General features: G+C 44.1%; 1 long non-coding RNA gene across 1 annotated transcript; it reads left to right on the top strand.

The window, feature by feature from the left end:
* Positions 1-13,765: 13,765 nt before the first annotated feature.
* On the top strand, positions 13,766-15,716 carry LOC139437112 (uncharacterized). Its single transcript, XR_011646703.1, has 2 exons — positions 13,766-13,886; positions 15,200-15,716. It is a non-coding gene; the product is annotated as an uncharacterized lncRNA (long non-coding RNA).
* The last annotated feature ends 6,263 nt before the right edge of the window (positions 15,717-21,979 follow it).

Raw genomic sequence — 21,979 nt, 5'->3', positions numbered from 1 at the left:
TCTGAGCTTTATTTCCCTCACTTGTTATGGGACAATGATACCTTGCCATGGAGATGTTTAGCTACCTTTCCACACTTCCACCCTTTATGCAAAAACCAGCAGCACATCCTGCTGCAGAATGTCTTTGGGAAGCATACAGCCATCAAAACTTTAAAATTTTGAGAATCATGAACTAAAACATCAAGTACTTTGGCTTGTCCATGAATCCGAGCACTTGCCCAGATGTTATTGTCCTCAGCCTTGAATTGAAGAAACAGGCTGATATACTAAAGGATCTTCCTCAGCTCACCCAGCCAGTTATTCCTGAGCTGATATTTTATGCTTCAACAATGCATTCATCTATCATTTATTGGCCAGGCTATGAGGGTGTCAGGCAAGCTAAGACAAATGAGACTGTCCCAGCTCCCAAGCTGGCCACAGTGTAGCAGGGATGTCAAGCATGTTGACAAGTATCACAACTATGCGATAAGGCCTACAACTATGGATGATCAAGATACTTTTGGAAACACATAGAAAGATAGTATTAATTCTGATTAAAGGTTTCAAAACAAATGAAATGAAAGGAAAGGAAAAGTTGGCATTTGCATTAAGTTAAAGAAACAGCTGAGATTCCTGAAGTGAACAAATAGGGAGGCCATTCCCGACCAAGGGAGTAGAATGTGTGCAGGGTACAGAGATGAAACTACATCTTATTCAAGGAATGACGGGTAGTTTGTACAGCTCTGGTATAAGGTGTTTGGGAAGGGTTGGCAGGATATGAGGATAAACAAGTGGGCTGGGGCCAGATTGCAAAGGGCTTCATATGTCTTGAGGAGAACTTTGACTTTATCCTTCTCATTGTAATGCTGCATACCTCAATGTCACAGAGTTTTGAAAAATAATGCACACTACTGGTCCTCTCACCCCAGCTGCCCCAGAGATTCTGACCAAGTCTGGAGTGGGCTCCAGGAATCTCTATTTCTAGAAAGCTCGTTGGATCATCCTGCTGGACAGTTAAGTTTGGGGACCATTTCATTTATGAATGGAGGAGTCATTAAGAATTTTAACCAAAGAAGTTGCCAACCAACTGCCAACTATCTGAAGGATCACCACAATAATCTACCGATTAAGCACAGTGGAGTGTATTGACCTGCTGAAGTAAAGGAAAGCACTATCTTGCAGTAGTGATCCAAAGAGCAAGGTCAGGAGCACATACTTAGAGGTCTGGTGTCTGGGCTTAAGTGGTTCAACACCCTCTCACTGAGGGAATCTGATTGAGATTAGGTGACATTTATACCAAAGTGTTAAGAATAAGGAAAACAGAGATGCAAGAGTCTTGAATACCTCTTAGTGAGTAAATAGTTATTTGAACTATTTGCGCACTCAAGTAATCAGTTGTCCTGAGAAGGGACTTTTTGCCCAACTGAGCAATCAATTATCCAGTAAATTGGTTTTTCCTGTATTTCCTGAATCAAATAATGTGGTTAAGTCTGATCTTCCTGATCAAGAATTTCCTTGGAAAAATAGTAAGTCATGTTGACATAGGTGGTCCCGGTTCTTAGCCCTGATAGTTGAGCTATGTGGATGGTGCTGGTCTCAGTTCTCAAAATAATATTGTGGGCTGGGGGTTTGAAATGATCAGCTTAGTAGTTGTATGGAGGAAAAAATGGGGGACACAAGATGAGATGGGTTAGGAGGCTACTAGCAACAGTGCAAGTGAGAAACAGTAGATGCCTGAACCAAAGCTGCAGTAGCAGACATGAAAGGAAGCAAGTAGGTAGCAGAGATACTGAGGAAGTGCAAATACAGAATTTAGTTTTTAATTGGTTTATAGGGCTTGAGGGTGAGGGAGGAGTCAGGTCTGTAAACATTCACTATGTTGGACACAGAATGCTGAGAATGTTTTAAAAATGTGGTCCCTGGCCACAAGAAGCAGAGTAATTTGGGAGTTGGACATAAAGATGTAATTTCAAGTAAAATACTAAGAACTATACAGGTTACTGTGGCACTACAGGGGAACTCACTTGACTCATTCTTGATGTTCAAGGCAAGCTTCCTGGAAGTGACATCTAAATTGAGTCCTGACGGGTTTTGTCCATGGTTCAGACTTGGGAGAAGAATGATACTGGTGCCATTCATCAAAAGGGAGACACTGTCAGAAGAAACAGGCCCAGGGTAGGAAAGGGAGGATAGCAGGGTGGGAAATGATTCTGTTTGAGATATTTTAAATTTGAGAAGCCTAAGGAATTTCCAGATGGAGATGGCCAGTACATGGTGGAAAATGTAAGTTAGTGGCTCTGGAGAGAGCTCAGGCTGGCAAAGCTTTGGGAGACCAGCATATGATGATAGTTGAGACGACATAGATGATGTCATCCAAGTAGAGTGCATAGAGTAAGAAGAGGACAGGTCAAGGATGGAAAACAGAGGAAGACAGGGCTGCACAGAGAAAGTCAGCCTGCAAGTGAAACTGGAAAATAACTGTTTGAGAGGAAGGACAACCAGAAAGACAATGGTGCCTCCAGACCCCAGAGAAGACTGATCAAATGCCAAAGAGACATTTCCTGTTCATTGATGCTTCACCATCCCTTGTTTTCTGAACTCAGTCCATACGTCTGTAAATAGTTCCTGTATTATTTTCTCTTCTGGTTTTTAGTCCTTTGTGTGGTTCCTCCTTCCCTGAGAGGCCCCGGTGACAGAGAAAGGAATGTAATAAGATTGCCCTGCAGGATGGAGAACAGGACAGTTTTAAGAGTTGGGAGCCAAGATAATGAGGGATTTAGAGACCCAGCGAGATAATATCAAGGAATAGTGAGTCACTGAGTCAGATGAGCAGCTTCGATGTGTCCAGCACAACTTTTAAAGTACTTTACATCATTGTCTGATTTAACCCTCACCATGAAAATGACCTCATCCTAGAGGCAAGGAAACTATGACAAAGAGTGCTTAAGTAATTTCTTGAGGTCACTCTTCAGTTACTGACAGAACTATGATTTGAATCTAGGACCATTTACCTCCCAAACTCAGGCCCTTAACTATATACATTGTACTTACTCGCTATTGCAGAGACAAGAGCTGTCGTTTCCTGCAGGTTTTGGCATCCTTCAAGGCTTGATTTCTGACATGGGTGGCTATCTTTAAGGGACAGATGTCAGGCAGATGTTGTGGGAATATTTGGCAAATGTTTCTGAGTGTCGATGAGTCCAATGTGGGAAGGCTGTGATTCAGGCAGCCGGCATTCCTTCTCTGTCATTCCCTACTCTCAAAGCTTTGGAACCTCTCCATTGACTTCAAAATAACACTCAATCTCCTCGACTCATCTTTCCGTGTTCCCGACAGTCATGCTGCATCTGACTGTCCAGGTTCTCCTCCAGACGCAGCCACACACGCACCGTGCTCCAAACTGACGCCTTTTGTGGTTCATTCGTTTCTGCACTCTATCTTCCTTCTTTGAAATCCTCTTCAGCCTTTTTTGCCCACTTAAAAGTGACTTATACCAGATCCATCTTTTTTTTCCTTAAAGATTTATTTTAATTTATTTACCCCCCTCCCCCCACTTATACTCGCTGTCTGCTCTCTGTGTCCATTTGCTGCACATTCTTCTGTGCCTGCTTGTCTTCTCATCTTCCCTTTAGGAGGCATCAGGAACCAATCCCAGGAACTTCTGATGTGGGAGAGAGGCACCCAATTGCTTGAGCCACCTCAGCTCCCTGGTTTGTTGTGTCTCTCGTTGTCTTTTCCTCTGTGTCTTTTTTCTGTTGCATCATCTTGTTGTGTCAGCTCTCTGCGCAGGCCAGCCTGCCTTCACCAGGAGGTCCTGGGAATCGAATTTGGTACCTCCCATTTGGTAGACAGGAGCCCAATCACTTGAGCCACATCTGCTTCCCAACCCATCTTTTTTTATCACTGCAACCATGAGTCTTCATCCTCTGTGCCTCTGGTCATTGGTAGCCTCCGTGCACTACTGCATGTACACTGCTTAGAATGTTAGTGGTTTGTGCCCATGGGTTTTTCTCTCCTATTGGATATTATGAGCTTGGAGAATGGGGAATACTAAGATGAGTAAAACTAAACCCCTACTCAAATGGAGATAAAAACACAAAGAACTTGATACCAGTACCTCAAAGTACTTTGATATTGTACTGTAAAGAAACGTTAGGTACTCTGGGCGTTGGACAAGTGAATGCTCACATTCAGTTGAGGTGATCAGGGAAGATTCCTTGCTTCAAATGACATTTGGGATGTACCTGGAAGTCTGGCTGGACCGTCCATTGACATGCAGTGGGAAAGACATTCTATGAAGAGAGGACACTTCACTGGCTCGAGGAACGCTGTTTCCTTGGCACCCTCCATCTCCTGGTGTTAATGACACCAGTACTAATGTCTAGTATTTACTGAGTGCTGGACCCAGGTCAGACATTGTGTGAAATGCTGCTCGTACATCATGTCATTTAATTCTCATAAGAGTTTCTCCATTTTATAGAAGAGAAAGTTGAGGCTTAAAGAGATGGGTAATTTGGTCAAGGTCTTCCAGTTAGATGATGAAATATGAGGCCCTTCCTGTGACAACTGGATGTTTCACAATCCTATTTTGAGTTACTACTACTACTATTCCAGAGAAAATTCAAACCCTCAGAGAGTCATCTGGAACCAACAAAATTTTTACATATATGTGCAAACTGACAACATACTAAGGAACTTAATTATTTACAATGTGATAATTTCATGACATGTAGTCTTCAACTCCAGGATGAACTCAAGAGGTAGTCACTAACGGGCATAGTGTTAGCTTCTGCAAAAGATCAAGGAAAGGAGAGTTTGAGGACAGATTGTTGGCAATATCTGCTAATCAAAGAAAAGAAAAGAAATTAAAAAAGAGGTTTTTGGTGGTACATTGTTATCTACTGATAGGCAAAAGGATGGCAGGTGTTATCAATTACTGTTCTATGAAAACAGTCTTCTCCCTCAGCCTCATGTTGGATGCATTGAGTTGGTGCAGAAAAGAAGCTCTGTGAACCTATAAGAAGATATTATATTAGTAAAGACCACGGTGCTAAATATTTTGAAAAAAATAATATCTTAGAGACATGAAAGTTTGGAATTGTTCAGGCTTTGGCTCAATGAAAATGAGCCAGACAGAAATGAAAGGGCAGTGGATAAGGAAGCCTTCCCAGGTGTCTCAAATTGCTATTTTATTGACACATCAACATAAGGCCTTTTTGACAATTGAAAAACATTTTTTTCAGATCACATATTCTCATTGGAAGCGTAGAGGGCTGAAAATATCTCCCAGGATGGCCACAGCAGCCTATCGTCATACTTGTCAAAGTGGGCAAAAGCTCGATTTGTGTAAACTATTGTTTGCGCTCCAGGCGGTGCGCCAGCATCGGGTGGTAAATACATTTATCTGACTGACCGGGATGTGGGGTAGCCACCTTCCCAGTTTGCCTGGACTGAAAGGTTTCCCCAGGATGGGGGACTTTTAGTGCCCCTGAAACAGCCACTAAGCTGGTTTAGTCCCAGGAGAACCTGGGCGGTTGGTCAGCCTACAAGAAGACCAAAGGTTTCCATTTTCTGTTTCATATGTGGAATTCATATGACATTTAAAAGTGTTAAGAGGGAAGCAGACTTGGCCCAGTGGTTAGGGCGTCCATCTACCACATGGGAGGTCCACGGTTCAAACCCCGGGCCTCCTCGACCCATGTGCAGCTGGCCCATGTGCAGTACTGATGTGCGCAAGGAGTGCCGTGCCACGCAAGGGTGTCCCCCACGTAGGGGAGCCCCACGCACAAGGAGTGCGCCCCGTAAGGAGAGCTGCCCAGCACAACAGAGAGTGCAGCCTGCCCAGGAATGACACCGCACACACTGGAGTGCTGACTCAACGAGATGATGCAACAAAAAGAAACACAGATTCCCTGTGCCACTGATAAGGATAGAAGCAGTCACAGAAGAACACACAGTGAATGAACACAAACAGCAGACAACTGCGGGGGGTGGGGGAGGGGGGGAAGGGGAGAGAAATAAATATAAATAAATAAATCTTTAAAAAAATAAATAAATAAAAGTGCTAAGAGGGGGAAACTTTGCCCTTTCCTTTTTAAGCCACAAACTCCTATTTAGGTTTTTTCTTAATTACAGTTGTATTGGAAAACTTCATATAATTGCTCTTTTAAAAATAAAAGATGCAATGAACTATGCCTTCTTTTGCAAACTGAAGATTTTTTTCATAGTTGGTAAGGAATGGTGGAATCATTTCATTACTTTAAAGGGTATCAAAGCTTTGGCTTTAAAAATTAAACAAGTAAACAACCAAAGAAGCAGGAAGTGAAGTGACTTCTGAACAACTGTAGAGCACGGGGAGGATGGAGTACGGCCAGCCAGAGCCCCCACCCTGCCGGTGCTCGCGCTGATTCCAGCCGGAGCCCTGGCCAGGTCAGAAGAAGGCCCAGAGCAGCTGCGGCGCCACCATGCTGGGGTCACAGCAGATGGCTGCCCGCTCACGACGGAGAGGAAGTGACGGACCAGCAGCTCCGTGTCTCCTCCTTTACGAGAGGACAAGCTGGAATGGAGTTGGGAAGAATAGGCACTAGGACTCTAGAAATGTGCTCCAAGGTCTGGAGAACTTCCCCTTCCTGTACTTAAGAGCAGGGCTTCAGGCTCTTCTGTTCATTGCCTCAGATTGTTTTTTTTTTTAATATTTGTTTATTTATTTATCCTGCTCCCCTCCTTTGTCTAATCTCTGTGTCCATTCGCTGTGCCTTCTTCTGTCTACTTGTCTTCTCTTTAGGTGGCACCAGGAACCTATCCGGGGACCTTCCAGAGTGGAAGAAAGGTGATCATTCTCTTGCGCCACCTCAGCTCCCTGCTCTACTATGTCTCTTATTGTCTCACTTCTGTGTCTCTTTTTGTTGCATCATCTTGCTGCACCAGCTCTCCTGTGCGGGCCAGCACTCCACGTGGGCCAGCACTCCACGTGGGCCAGCTCTCTGCTCGGGCCAGCTTGTCTTCACCAGGAGGCCCCAGGAAACGAATCCCAGACCTCCCATATGGTAGACAGGGGCCCGATCACTTAAGCCACATCTGCTTCCCTATTGCCTCAGATTTTAATAAGACCTGAGTGGTTTTTAAAACACAGTTTAGAAGGAATGTTGCACATTTTGCTAATTAATTCTAATTTAAAATATAAGGTACTCTATTTTCATCCCTCGCTTTCATATTGTGCCTGTTGTATGTAACTGGAAAATGATTAACTTTTGTCAAATGAAAGAAGCTGGATACAAAGAAAGATGGAAATGTTGTGTTTCTGATGTTTTTAAAAAGTGTATTTTATATACACTGAGAGAAAAGAAGTAAATTAAATCTACTTAAATGTTTTTTTTTAAAGATTTATTTATTTATTTATCTCCCTCCCCCCCCCCGCCAAATGTTATTAGTGTAAAATATTTCCAGGCAGTAAAATAATACATGTTTATTTCATTGTTCTCATTTTTCATTACTTTCCATTTCCCTAAAACAAATGTGTACTATTTTTCAAGGATAAATAATTTATCAAAAAACATTTTTTCAAAGAAAATAAAACACTCCGTCTTCAATAACTATTAGAAAAACTATCAGTTATTAAGCATTTCTTGACTTTTCGGTAAAATAAAGAAGAAGGCATGATCCATACCCTCATAAAGTTTAAAATTGGGCAGGAAAGGAAAACTAAACCCCAAAAACATAAATATTTGATCATGATTATAAAGGCCAATGCTTTTCATTTTAAAATAGTAATTTTAATATTTTTTTGCCATATGCTACTTCAAAACATATTTTGAAAATTTCCACAGATAATTAGAATCTGCCTATGTCTGAAAGTGTGAGATGTGTTACTAAAAATCCCCCAAAATAAAGCTTTGTGCATGGTTGGCCCCAAACAGCATTTATAGGAAAAGAATCCAAATTGTTCCAAGCATTTGTGAAGGCTCACCCTCCCTTCAATTACTCTGTCTCCATTTGTAACTCATCTCACTAATGGGCATCTATGCTGAGTCTCCCTATTTTTGGAATCAATGGAAGACCAAACCAAATTGAAATAGAGAAAAGGACCGTGATTTTTGGATTCTGATTGGACCCACTTTGACTGCAATTCTGGGAGTCTGTGTCAGTCATTTTCCTTTTGGGCTGAACTAGATACGTGTAACATAGCTATAGAATTGAAATTAAACTGGTTACCTCTCTTCATTAAGGAGCCACAGAATACAGGTGATGCTCCCTTCCACTTGCTGATTAAAAAAAGCACTTTTTCTAAAGCAAGACTTTGTGCGAAAATTAAACATGCAGGCAATTATACTTTATAATGATTGGCCACTAAGTTTTTTAAGGGTGAGATTCTTTTTTTCTGCACAAATTAAAGTATTGAAAAACAAGACTATTTCTTCACTAGATCAACTGAGAAAACTGGTTTCTTGCCTTCCCTAAGAAATGGGGCGTGTTATTGTTGCTATGGCAACAGATTGTCTGAACATTGGCGTTTCTTTGGCTCTCCTGGTTATTAAAGGAGAAGGAAACAGAACAGATTTTTTATTATTATTTTAATTTTTTTTTAAATGTCAATGCTTTCCAGCTCTTGAATGGTTGGAGATACAGGTGCAGGAATAAGAACACATTGCAAAAGGGGAGTTGGGCTGGGGGCTTGGAAGGAAGCTAGCCAGGCCTTGGGGGTAGGGCTCGCCCTCTGTGACCTCAGCGGCTGGTCCCTGCTGATCTTGGTTGGCCTCACTGGACCCTGGGGTCCTTTCGGGGCTTTTTTTTTTAAAGATTTATTTATTTATTTCTCTTCCCTTCTTCCCGACTCCCCCCTCCCCCCAGTTGTCTGTTCTCTGTGTCTATTTGCTGCGTTGTCTTCTTTGTCCACTTCTGTTGTTGTCAGCAGCATGGGAATCTGTGTCTTTTTTTGTTGCGTCATCTTGCTGTGTCAATTCTCCGTTTGTGTGGCGCCATTCCTGGGCAGGCTGCACTTTCTTTCGCGCTGGGCGGCTCTCCTTATGGGGCGCACTCCTTGCGTGTGGGGCTCCCCTACGTGTGGGACACCCCTGCGTGGCAGGGCACTCCTTGTGTGCATCAGCACTGGGCATGGGCCAGCTCCACGTGGGTCAAGGAGGCCCGGGGTTTGAACCGCGGACCTCCCATGTGGTAGACGGATGCCCTAACCCCTGGGCCAAGTCCATTTCCCTCCTTTCAGGGCCTTGATGCCCTTTCTCTGGTGTTTCTTTCTCTGGTGGGGCATCTGAGTTGGCGATAACATGTGGATGGAAATTCATTTCCTCACCAATCTGCAGGTGCTCACTGAGGGCATACTATGTACCAGGTACTGTTTAGGCACCAGGGACTGTGTTTGAACAGATCACTGTCTTCACAGATGGACATTCTAGTTGGGGTGACAGGTCACAAACTTACAGATAACCCCACACACAATGCCAGGTGGTAGTAGCTGCTAAGAAGACAAAACAGCTTAAGATTAGTAACAGGAAATTTTTTAAAGAAGAGGAAAAGCTGAAAAATTTAAATCCCTAAGAAAACTATACTATTTTCACTTACCTGTAAGTAGGCTTGACAGACATTGATTACAAACAGATATGTTCAGTCATTGACTTAACAAATATTGATGGAAGACAAGCCTTTCGAGTACCTCTAGGACAATCTCTAGGAAAAGGAAGCTGTCAGCCTACTCTTAGGACTTAAAATTTCACAGCCCCTTTAATAAGGCTAAGGGAGCCTACAAATTTGGGGCCTTCAGTTCTTTCTGGACTCTCTTTTGCAGGTCCCTTGAGTAAAGTCCCTCAAGTTTTCCAAATACACTTTCCTGCTTTAAAAAAAAATGGCTTTGGGATATGTTAACGTTTCTTACCTAGAAAAGAAAGTTTGAAAATTCACTCTCTGACTTACAGTTTCATAGAGCAAGTTCCTTGTTGGAACTCAACGACCTCAGCAGGTTGTAATGGAAGAAAAACATAAATGGGTTTGGAAAGGATTTGAACAGATTTGTGAATGGCAGAACCGTTCCTGGCAACTAAGGGAAGCTTAAAGCTTTGGAGTGTGTATTTTGCTAAAAGAGTGTACTAAACAGAGAACCCACTGTGGGATTAAGAGAATTGGGAATCCGCCCCACAGTTAGGGAGGCCAGTCAAGCTCCACCCTTCCCGCCGGAGTTGTGCTGGCAACAGAGGACGGAGCTGCAAGAGCCGTGGACCACCCAGAGTGGCAACTCCTGTCTTCTTCGCAGATTCTACTTACTCTTTCCTGTCTCAGAAAGAGCCTGGCTCTGTCCTGACGACTCTGCAGGACAACACGTTGCCATGATATTGTTGATTCCTGAAGCAACTGCAACGAGCATGGTAGAAAGCGTGCTTGCTGCTTTCTTGATTATCACCGTTCAGCATGGATTATAATTGAACTGTTTGCTTTCTTCACTTCCGTGGAAGATCATATTCTATAAATGAGTCTAAGGGGCTTTATAAACACTGGATGCAGCAACGTAGGGATGTTTGTTTTTACAACAATAGCCAGGGTTGAGCCAAGCAGGGCGTTCACGCAGAAGTGTTGGGAAATCAAGATTCTAGGCCACGGAGATACCTTTCTAAGGGCTAGTTGCTTTTTTGGTGTAAGTGCTGGGTCACCGTCAGACTAGGAAGGCATTGCCCTATCGGCCTTGGGATAGTCTTGAGATCGCAGGTTGGAACTCAGCTCTGTTGTGAGGCCCTCGAGAACCCCATCAAACTGAACAAGGTCAAAGTGAGAGCTGTAGCCGCTCTGATGAAGCATTAGGGAAAACTACACGTGAGCTTGCCGGCTTCTCGCCCTGAGCGCACGTCTCCCTCTTCTACTCTCAACGCTCAACACGCCCTTACTTCTCTTTAAGTTCAGAGGACACTGATGACACGCGCCCCATCGCCACAGCGCAGGCCCCGGGGACGGCACACCTTGTTTCAGGTGGTTTGCTCTGACACCGCAGCCTGCGCAGCGGCAGGGGACAGCCCTCCAGAGGATCCCAGTGGTCAGTTCACTGGGGGCACCGTTTGGGGTGCACAGGGCCTTGTATGATATATCTTCTCTGAAGGGTTATTATCACTCACATTCTAAGAAATCCAGAAAAATTGAAGTCAAAATGTTAATAAGCAAAGACGCCTGACAGTGATGTTTTTTTTTTCCGATTTGAAAATGATTTGTTTTAATTGCAGAAGTAAAAGGTTCTCCCTTTCCTTTCTACATTAATTTATTTTGAACTGTGCAAGCTATTTTTACACTGACATAACAGGGTCTTTGGAGTTCTAATCATAGGATGGGGATTGTGCAAATTATGATTTACACCGTCTCTGCGTGTCTTGGGCTGTCTCCCGGTTTCCAGCATTCATCTGCCCCCGTCAAGGTCTCTTGGTTCCCCTGACCTTGCAGCCTACATGCAGGCTCACCTACCTTGCTTTTTATTTATCTCCTCCACAAGCTGGACCACTGCCCCGCTATTTTCTTTAGCTATATTTGAGTCCTCGAAAGAGCAAGGGTCTACCTTCATTTTTATAATATTATACTGGTCTGCTCTCAAAACTTTACCTTTTTATACTATTTTGTTCAGGTTATCTTGACATGCTGCATATTTCTTAAGTTGTTTTTGTAACATCCTTGCATGTAATTCTGTTTGGTTAGATTTAAACGGTGGAAGCAGTTTGACTTCACATCTGAACATAAACTGTGAGTGGGGGAGGAGAGAGAATTTTGCGGTAGAGGCCAGCAGTGATGTGAAGAGGGGTGAAAACCTCAGTAGCTGTGGTATCAGCAGTTTCTCTCAATCCAAGGAGGGATCTGAAATTCCCTCCCACCCCCTGGGGACTCTCAGGAAATAGGTAATCTCTCACTGCGATTTTCCAGAAAACAGGAAATTTCCCTGGGAAACTTTGGTACAGGCCAGCATGGGTTTCTTTCCAAATCCAGGGAGTGTTAGGGCTGTACTGCAAATAGAAGCAAAGATTCTGGGAATAGGGATTTCCTTTGGTAAGGCCTCAAGCCTGCCCAGGCTCATTGCTAGATGCCAGGCTGGTAAAAACGGTGACATTTTGAAATCTTCCCAAGAGCCTGTTCCGTGTGGGAAGGAGGGATGCGATGGACAGAGAGAAGGATTAAATCGATGCTCAAATGTCATTGATTGAAAACGGCATAGGAGTGAGTAGGTCAAGGTCTTTCTGTTATCGAGGGCTCCCTGCAAGGGAAAGTGCTGTGCGTAGGAGGCACTCAGAAAATGTTTGTTAATTTAAAAACATGCTTAATTCTTACCAAAAAAACTTCTGGTGAGGATTAAAAAACGAAGCGAAACCATGTTGAAATAGTTGCAGACTTCCCTAATCGACGGGCCCGTGGGTGCTCGGCAAGCCCCCCAGAAAGGCTGGGACGGGGAACACAGGATGCAGCAGAGAGAGTCCTGCAGGGGCCCCTGCGTGGCCAGTGGACTGGGGTGGCCCTTTGGGTCCATCAGCTCAGCTTGGAAGGGTCACCAGGAACGGTGACAGGGCCCCAAGGGCCACCTGGATGCCCTCTCCCACGTGCCCGGGCCCAGCCTTTCTGGGGGGGCCCCAGTCCCCTCCAGGGACCCCGCCTGGTAGGAGCAGGAGGGGGCAGAAGCTATCTGGGCCCGCCTGCCTCTGCACTCCCCCGCCTCCGTCCTTCTGGTGCAGCCTGGTGGAGCCCCTGCGCCAGCAAGGCCAGCACAGAGCAGCGAGGCGCCCCTGCCCTCTCCCGCTGGGCAGATGAAGCAGCCACAGACAGCGATCCAGAAACCCGGGCAGGATCCGAGCTCACCTGCAGCTGTCCTGGCGCCCTCTGTCTGCAGTGTCATATACTCCCCCACCCCCCTCCCCCCACTCCTCCCCCATCAACAACCTCCTTCATCATCGTGGCACATTCATTGCGTTTGGTGACACATCTTGGAGCACTGCTGCACTGCATGGATAGTGGTTTACATTGTAGTTCACACTCTCCCCCGGTCCACCCAGTGGGCCATGGCAGAACACACAATGTCCAGCATCTGTCCCTGCAGTACCACCCAGGGCAACTCCCAAGTCCTGAAAATGCCCCCACATCTCATCTCTTCTTCCCTCTCCCTGCCCTCACCAACTCTCGTGGCCACTTTCTCATCAGTGCTACAATTTCTCCCATTGCTAATCACAATAGTTTAACCTGCCAGTACCCTGAAGCCTTAAAGCTCAGCTCACCTGCCCAGCTGGGCCCTGTCCCCAAGCCTGGCTCTTGCCAGTCCTGTCACTTTACCCACCGGCCTTACTTTAAACACTCGTCACCGTCACGTGCTGCTTTTCATCTCACTCCAATCACCCCCCAACCCCAGATTCTGTCCTCCTGTTGCTTTGTTCCCCTGCTGAGTATGAAAACGACCCTCAACGTGAACGGGCACATGCACTGGACTGTGCATTCTGGTCTATCGGCTACTCTCCGGGAGACTAGTGCCTTAGCTGGGTCAGTTTGGGGAACTGTAGCTCTTATTTCCCCTCCCTGCCCTTGCCCCGTGCCTTCCTGCCTCCTCCCAGCCGGCATGTGCCACTGAGGTGTGGTGCGCCTTCACGGAGCCTGCGCAGAGCGTGGGGCGTTGGCGCGCCCTCACGGAGCCTGCGCAGAGCGTGGGGCGTTGGCGCGCCCTCACGGAGCCTGCGCAGAGCGGGGGCCGTTGGCGCGCCCTCACGGAGCCTGCGCAGAGCGGGGGGGCCGTTGGCGTGCCTTCACGGAGCCTGCGCAGAGCGTGGGCCGTTCGCCCTGGTTGCTGGGTCTGTGCCATCGACCCGTTGCCTGGACCAAATGTGGCCTCGCCGGGCAGCCCTCGACAGAGCCCTGCTGGCGGTCCCTGATCTCCGCGCTGCATATGTCCTGAGGCAAGTTATGTCCTGGCAGGACAAAAGGTCTCTCCAGGCCACTGTTGCCCGCAGGGATTCTTTCCTTTACCATTCGGCATCCTGGTACGCTTCACTGTCCGTGCATAACCAGGTGCTCTCACTGAATTGCAGCAAGGGTGCCGTGCTCAAAAAATACCTGTTGCCAATGATTTGATTCAGTTTGTCAGCGTGTAGCATGCCTTGTTATCAGTTGGGCTCTCTGTAAGAAGATTCAATAAAAAATGGACTCAACTAAGACAGACTGTGCGATAGCTAATGGCTTTAAAATAGAATTATTTGTGAAAAATCCAACAATGTTCCTTTCTATAGAGCCTTTCAGGTGCATTTCCTTTTTTTTTTTTTTTTTAAAGATTTATTTATTTATTTAATTTCCCCCCCTCCCCGGTTGTCTGTTCTTGGTGTCTATTTGCTGCGTCTTGTTTCTTTGTCCGCTTCTGTTGTCGTCAGCGGCACGGGAAGTGTGGGCGGCGCCATTCCTGGGCAGGCTGCACTTTCTCTCACGCTGGGCGGCTTTCCTCACGGGCGCACTCCTTGCGCGTGGGGCTCCCCGACGCGGGGGACACCCTTGCGTGGCACGGCACTCCTTGCACGCATCAGCACTGCGCATGGCCAGCTCCACACGGGTCAAGGAGGCCCGGGGTTTGAACCGCGGACCTCCCATATGGTAGACGGACGCCCTAACCACTGGGCCAAAGTCCGTTTCCATCAGGTGCATTTCCTAACTGCCGACAGAGATGGAGGGAGAGAGAAAGAGTGCCAAGGACATTGCTGCTTGAAAAGCATGCTGGTAGAGAGATAAAGGGTCTTTAAATCAAACAATTTGATTTCAAAGTTTATTTGGCCCCAATATTCAGAAAGAGCCATCTTAAGATAAAATTGCTTTAGAGACTAATTTGTGTATCACAGATGAAAAATTTCTATATTCTCCTTAAACCTCTAGCTCCCTGTCCTCTTAATTGCTGAAACAAAAGGAAGCCATTGTCAGTGTCAGCCCCCTCTTCCTTTCTTTGCTCACGGCGATGCTATGCTGAGATGCTATGCTGACGCCTTGGCCTTTTGCTCTGGGAGGCAATGTGGAGAAATGGGGAAGGAACCTGGGTTTGGAGCCAAAACGCCCTGTTACTAACTGGAGAGTTGCAGTGGGCACATTTTTTAAGGCATCTGTAAAATGAGGACACCATCTCTCCAAGGTGCTGGCAATGACTAAACGACAGCATGTTTGTCAAGTACGTCGCAGAGTGCCCAGCTCGGCTAACAGCAGTTTCCTTTTCCTTCCTTCTGAAACCACCTAGTAAGACAGGGAATCTAGAGCTGGACCTGGAACCTGGCAGGAAGTCCACGTGGGTGAACACCGATACCCCCAGGATGGCTGCTGGAAGACCCCCCCCACACACACACACAAGATGCCGCCATTCAGAACAGGATTTCCTCCAGAAGCCCAGAGAAGCCCCGGATATTCCCCAAGGACTTTATCATTGGGCTCTCCTGGGGGACTGATGGGGGGTTATCAATCAAAACAACAAATAGCTGGGACTCCTCCCCTGCCAAAGGGTGGAATAATTAATGGTTCAAAAAGCAGGCACAAGGCCTGAATTCGCTCTCTTGCCTTTGGACCCCAATTCTGTCTGCCTTCCCCCCGCTTGGGCCACCACACAAATAAACCTGGGGATTTATAATCTGTAATGGGGAACTGTAGTCTGTAAATCAGCCCATTTTATCACTTTTCAGCCCCTTCCTCTCTACCTGGGACTCATGATCTGTTATTTTCTCCCTCCCTACCTGAATAAATTACTCGTCTAACTCACCTGACATGCTCTTGACATTTATTTCTGCAGCACAGTCAAGAACCTCGACAAAATCGACAAAATCCAGTTACGCTGCTCCCCTTTTCATATTGTCTCAAAGAAAGGAGAGTCCTACTTCAAGGCAGACGGGGCCCCTCCCCTGTCCTCTCCCCCCACCCCAGTTTTCCCACAATTTGCCCTTTCTAGAGCAAATGCAAAATCTGCCTCTCCCCGGGCTCCTTCTCAGCTGCCTCTGGTGTGCATGTGTCTATCCATTCTGGAGAATGACTACTACCCAGTGTTTTCTTAAGTTCTAATGATAACCGTTCTTCTAAAGCACAGCTCAAAAGTGGTGTGTTTTCACCACCCAGTTTTCTCACCACATGCCATCTCTCCATTTTTAAGGCTTGTTTGCAGAATCAAGTCCCTGGGAAAGGATGTCTCCAAGGTTTGGAATGTGGTCCTTCTGGCTTGGTGGGATCACCAGGAATTTTGAAGTATCCTCCAGGCTCCTCAGATGATAGTTCTTCCCTTTGCATGTGTAAAGAGTGAAAAATGTTGGAAACGATTGCCTTGAAAAGGTTGCCTTAGGAAAAAGGAAGATACACAGGAATTTAGGTCATAAAAATGTCAAATTATGCAATATGGCCTTTTCATCAGCACTAAAGAAATTGTATTTCTGATGCAAGACACAGTTTCTAAATTAATGTCCTAAAGAGAGGAACTTTAAATATATATGTATATACATAGAATGTATATTGAATCACGTTAATACCTCTTTAGGAAACAGCCATCATTATTTTGACCTATTTTCCTTCTGAGACATCATACATTATACATTTGGTAAATTGCTCCACTTTTATCTAATTGCTCCTTTAGGAGCTAATAAATCCCTTTGCTGCTTTGTCTAAGACACTGGATGCAATCAGTGTGAAAAGGGTGTGTTCATGTATATGAGATATATAGTGCCTTGTTAATTCACATTTAGTTCAAAATTGAGTGCAGTTTCATGGTTTTAAAAAAATTCTATCAATCTAGCATACTGTAAGTATTGCATAAACTTACACATTTGCTAAAATTTGTGAAGGTGACTTTGGTGACTGGAGTTTTGTCTTTAAATAGATTCAGCTTGCTGTATGTGCAGAATGGCTTGTGCAGACTCAACCGTGGAAATTCACGGAATATGCCCTTTTCTCTCATCATATTGAAAATCGCAGCATAACCCCAAGGACCTCATTTGGTTAAGAAAACCAATGTATGATTTATAAAGGCAGCCTGTCAAAACCTTATCAGAGGCCCATGCCTGGCACACTTTTCTGTTATAATTACTATTTGTCAAGACAGATTTGTGGTTCTTTTATTTCTGAATGCACACTTGATTTTTTTTGCCAATTAAAAATGTGTAAGCTTCATATAGCTTAAAAAAGAACTCTCAGTAAAAAGATGAATAAAGTAGTTGAAAACTACTTCTCTAGTTGTTGAATCTGAGACCGTAGAGCTGGAGGATGACTTAAAAAAATAACATATTTTGATTCCCTGACTAGACAGGCAAGAAAAGAGAGACCCAAGAGAGATCAAGTGACTGGCCAAGGTCTCTCTGTCTAAAATATAGGATTTTAAAGAATTTTTAAAAATGATTTCGTCCAATTCATTACAATATAATACATAAAATTTAGATTTAGCTGTGAAAAGCCTTATTGTAATCAGTTGATTTTCTCTCTCTATAAATTCATAACATAACATTTCTCAACTGAATTTTGGATTCATGAGTCATATTTATTTTAAATAGAAATGAGTGACTCAGTAATTCTTTTCAGTTGAAGTTTCACAAATTAAGGATTTTGTTAGTTGCATTGATAGAAAAGAAGTTTGTGAAGCAAGTGTGGTGTATGAAAATTACATTGGGAAAACTTACCTACTTAATCTACTCATTCACAAGTGTTCTCCATTTACGTATAAATAGAGCCACTGCCATAGAAGTTGAAGTCCAGCAGTGCTTAAGCTGAGCTAGAGCTTTGGTATTGCTAATTACCAACAATATTTTCTATTCATTATAAGACATTATCGACTATATTTGTTTAACCTCACTTTGGTGGTTGCTTATACCTGAAAACACTGCAAGTGGTAATGTTTTAGTGTGCTAGGCAGCTGAAAGCAGATACTATAAAATGGGTTGGCTTGAACAATGGAAATTTATTAGTTCACAAGTTTACAGTTTTGAGGCCATGAGAATGTCCACATCAGGGCATCTTCAAAGGTATGCTTTCTTTCTGAAGACCAGCTGCCAGAGGTCCTTGGGTCCTCTGCCACATGGCAAGGCACATGGTGGCATCCGTTTGTCTCTCCCCTCTCTTCCAGGTTTTGTTGCTTTCAGCTGCTTGCTTCCACAGCTTTCCCTCTGTCTGAATTACATTCTCTTATAAAGGACTCTAGAAAGAGGGTTAAGACCCACCCTGGGCCACGCCTTACCTGAAGTGACCTCATCAAGAGGTCCTACTTACAATAGGTTTATACCCACAGGAACGGATTAGCTTTAAGATCATGATTTTCTGGAGTACATGCAGTTTCAAATAACCGTGTGGTGGAATTGAATTGTGTAATCTGGCATTTTCATCAGAGTTAAAATATCTATACAGACTATTCATTGAATCTAACTTTTCAATCTTATCTGTCTGTATTAGAAATATCTTAAAATATAAAAACTCAGAGGATTTGCATAATGATGATCTCCCTCTGAAATACGGTTGGTGTCTCCTTGCATATTTTTCAGTTTACTTTTTCCTCCTGTGATAATCAAAGCCAGGGAGTATTAAAAACCATGGACTTTGAGGAGGCGGCAGACATGGCCCAGTGGTTAGGGCATCTGCCTACCACATGGGAGGTCTGCGGTTCAAACCCCGGGCCTCCTTGACCCGTGTGGAGCTGGCCCATGCGCAGTGCTGATGCCCACAAGGAGTGTCGTGGCATGCAGGGGTGTCCCCCGCGTAGGGGAGCCCCACGCGCAAGGAGTGTGCCCCGTAAGGAGAGCCGCCCAGCACGAAAGAAAGTGCAGCCTGCTCAGGAATGGCGCTGCACACACGGAGAGCTGACACAACAAGATGACACAACAAAAAGAAACACAGATTCCTGGTGCCGCTGACAACAGAAGCGGACAAAAAAGAGGACTCAGTGAATGGACACAGAGAACAGACAACTGGGGTGGGGTGGGAAAGGGGAGATAAATAAACAAATAAATAAATCTTAAAAAAAAACACACCATGGACTTTGGATGAAAGCACATGGGTCAAAGACATCTCCACTCCCAATCTAGCTTCCTCTCTAAGGGGCTTTGAGAAAATCACAAGTTAAAATAAGATCCTGGGGCCAGGTTGCATACTGACAGTCCATCAACAGGAAAAGAAAAGATCATTTAGTGGGGGCATTAGATGCTATAAGCCAAGTTGAATCAGAAAGTGACAAATTAGGGGCAGGTGAGAGGCCAGGACAACTGGAGAGAGCTGTGAGAAACCAGAAGGTGCTCAGAAGGTGAAGACTAGGATAGTTTCAGATCCACTTAGAAATGCCCAAGTCCAGTTGCCATATAATGACGATGAACACCTGGCCTGTTCTTGCTGAGCTGGAGATGGGTCCGCCCCCCACACCACCTTGACCATGGCCGCTGCTCCTAGTCTTTGGTTCACGGCTTATTCAAAGTACATTAATAAACATTTACTATGTGTGTGTGGGGTTTTGAGACCACAAAGAGGAACAAGACAAAGTCACGGCTCTTAAGAAGTTCAGTTTCATGGGGGACTAAGGAAACTCAAATACATTGAATACCTACTATCTGCCAGATAGGATACGAGGTGTTTTATATACACCATCTAATTTAGTTCTTACAAGAATTTACATAGTAAATATTGTCTGCCCCATTTTAAGACTATATTTATTTATACCTTGCCTTATTCCGAAAGAAATGGCCTTGGGATCAGAATAGAACTAAGTCTACTTTCTGGTCTACCACTAACTAGTTACTATAACTTAGATACATTGTTTAAATTTTCTTAAGCCTACATTTTTCCTATGCATAATGGAGATCATTCTATTGTGATTCATCCTTCTCCGTTTACACTGGCTGATAGGGGCTAATAACTAAGTCTGTGGTCCAAATATATAGGATCCAGGAATGTTTTTATTGTGATTAAAAATCTTTTGGCTTGTACAAACTTTTGTAAGCAGCTTTAAATTAGGGAGTAAAGTAAATTATAAATAAATACACTTTTAGATAAAACTGATGCCCATAGAATACTATCCGTAAGTTATGCAACGGCATTGGAAGCAATCCATTGTGATCTAAATGAGGGGTCTCAAAAGTGGGGTATTGCATGCTATGAGATAATTCACTGAGCTGAGGGGAAAAAATGTTAAAAACTAGTATTTATATTTTTATTTATCAAAAAACACAGTAAGAAAAGATGTTTCCCTAATATTTGCGATGCATGTTGATGGTGGCCCCCTTCCTTATTCCATCTGTAGGGCTGCTACTGTGAGGTTTCCTGGCAGACGGGCACGAGACCCACAATTTGCACGGCTGGCAGTGGTGCACACGCTGGTTTTGGGGAGAGGCCTATGGTGGACTCTTGCCCTTGAAGCAAGCCCACTCAAACTGGACTCCCAGTTTACATTACTAGCATTAGCTAAGCTTATCTCACAAAATGGGCAAGTGGCTTAAAAAAAAGCCTGCAAAAAAAAAAAAAAAAAAAGTGGCCAGAGGCTCATGTGTAAATGCAAGTGAATAAGAAAATCGTGGTCCTGATACATCCAGTCCTAGAGAGAAAAAAACAAAAAAAATCTCACTTTCTGCTACATCATGAAATGAAAACTGATGGTTGACTTCAATATGACAGGAAGTTGGCTCCTGAAATTCAAGATTATCAAGAAGATTATATGAAATGTGGATTTAAATCAACTATCACTGATGAGCCCTAAGTATATACTCTGTCTTGAAATAGCTGACGTAGGTCATATTAATTATTTTATAAATACTTTTACCTATATTGGGGGGGTGATTGCTCAAAAATTTTAACTGATAGAGGTGTACAGTTATAAAAGTTTGGACACCAATTTCCTAAACAATGAGCAGTGCTAACCATCATCCTTGCCTAAATATCTCCTCAGGCTTCCTTAGCAAATTGGTTCTATAATTAGGAAACCACAAGGGAGAGTCATTAAAATTACAGGCTCAGAAACAACTCATTGACAGATTGCCCTTAATGGGTCTACCAGCACTGTCCAGTGGAACTTTCTGCGATGACAGAAAAGTTCTCTACCTATGCTGTCTAATATGGTAGCCATTGCTACAAGTGCAATTGAGCACTTGATATGTGGCTCATGCAACTGAGAAACCAAGTTTTAATTTTAATGAATTAAAATCCTTAATTTAAATGGGCACATGTGGCTTATGCCAATGGTATTGGACAGTACAGCCCTAGAATCTGAGGTCCTTGAGAAAGGTGGCTAAGTTCTTTCTAAAATTCCCCCCGGCATTTAGCACACTGCCTAGTACATGTTTGTCAAATGAGAAATTTAAAAATGCAGCCTTGCTACGGGAGGAGGATAAACAACCCCCATGACACGCATGAATCATTACAGTGACCACTAACTCATCACCCTAAAATGGAAGGTAGAAAGAATTCACTTAGGAAACAATCCTCAAAAGTCCTTTGCTTGCAGGTTCACTCATATAAGATGAAATTTTAAAAAATAAATTTTCTGTGTGATTCGAGTGGGTCACCAAGCAAATGAGATCCTCTAAAACTCTTAAAAGCCTGGTAGATCCCTGCCAGGCCGTGATTAAGTAACCCTCTGGGTGAGTTGGAAGAACATTCCAACCTCATGCTGAGTGTCCCAAGTCAGCTCGCACAGTCGGTGGCAGGGGATTTAGACGGCCACCCTGTTCTTCAACTAATGTGTAGCTAAAGAAAGCTGGCTGACTCAGTTGTTACTATAGCTCTGCCTGCCGGATTTCAAGAGAAGGACTGGAGGAAACGATATTCAACTGCCAGTAAGAGCATGAAGCATTGGCATTTCCAGAGTCCAGATGTACCATTCTAAATGAGAAACAAATGTTGGAATTTTCCCATCAGGCAATTAACTGTTCTTACCCCATTTCCATTCTAGACAATTTTATTAAGACCTGACCCTTTGAAAAATGATCATATTTGCCATCACTACTTATGTATAAGAATGATATTTTTTCACACATGTGGGAATGAAATTTCTGAGGTAATGAAAATGGCATGAATAGAG

Source organism: Dasypus novemcinctus, chromosome 20 (genome assembly GCF_030445035.2).
Source record: "Dasypus novemcinctus isolate mDasNov1 chromosome 20, mDasNov1.1.hap2, whole genome shotgun sequence".
NCBI classification, from domain to species: domain Eukaryota; kingdom Metazoa; phylum Chordata; class Mammalia; order Cingulata; family Dasypodidae; genus Dasypus; species Dasypus novemcinctus.
This window is presented reverse-complemented; position numbering and strand designations above follow the sequence as displayed.